This window comes from Leucoraja erinacea, chromosome 16, assembly GCF_028641065.1.
Source record: "Leucoraja erinacea ecotype New England chromosome 16, Leri_hhj_1, whole genome shotgun sequence".
NCBI lineage: Eukaryota > Metazoa > Chordata > Chondrichthyes > Rajiformes > Rajidae > Leucoraja > Leucoraja erinaceus.
Window position 1 is genome coordinate 42,286,498 of NC_073392.1, and position 845 is coordinate 42,287,342.

Sequence of the window (845 nt, forward strand, 5' to 3'; positions counted from 1 at the left end):
GCTGATTTTAACAACATACAGCGTTAGAATATCCTCCAGACAAGACATGACAAATGTTTTTGAGCTCTGAGCAGTCCAAGCATCGGTTTTAGTAAACTGGTAAATAACCTGGGAACTGAAGTTAACCCATTTTGCAATGTTTTATCATTGCCTTATCCAGATAATTTTCAAAATGTCTCCGGTGATCTCTGTAAATGGGAGCATCCTAAGGAAATCAGATGCGAAGTTTCCTATTTTGGGATTTTTTTTTACTGCACATGCGAGTTAAACAATATTCTGCATCTTTTCCAGAATGAACAGGCCACGCCTGCGAATTCCCTACCTGCTCGAGCTACAACTCTGGCCCGTTTTCCGAGCCAGTCCTGAAAGCCAATCCTGGCCATAATACTGAACCTGCCTCGAAAGACAACTCTGGACATAATTCTGAGCTTGCCTGTTAAGACAAATCTGGCCCAATTCTGTGCTTGGAACCTTAGTATTGTGCAGCTTTGCATGGTTAGATGCCACAACGATTTGTGTGTTGTGAGGTCACTAGGACCACTTCCATCCTTATCAAGGGAAATGCTATTTTCATACAACACATAAACTAAACACATGTTATCATTATCATTAGTACAAAACAAGTGTAAATATTACCAACTTGTAGATGGTCCCATATGTTTCCTGAGCCCGACTTGGGTCTCGGATTTGTATATCTTTATTGTCATTTCCTGAGTATTCATATACCCAGAGGAAACAAAAAAACATTGCTCAACCAGTGTCCATTCAGTGTGCATTAAAAATAAATAGAAATAAAAATACATATATCAAGAGCAAATTTAACACTCTACTAAACATTCAACAGG

At 38.9% G+C, this 845-nt stretch overlaps 1 pseudogene; it reads right to left on the reverse strand.

Annotated features, from left to right (window-relative positions):
* Nucleotides 1-439: 439 nt before the first annotated feature.
* Nucleotides 440-581, reverse strand: LOC129704959 (U6atac minor spliceosomal RNA; annotated as a pseudogene).
* Between the last annotated feature and the right edge of the window lie 264 nt (nt 582-845).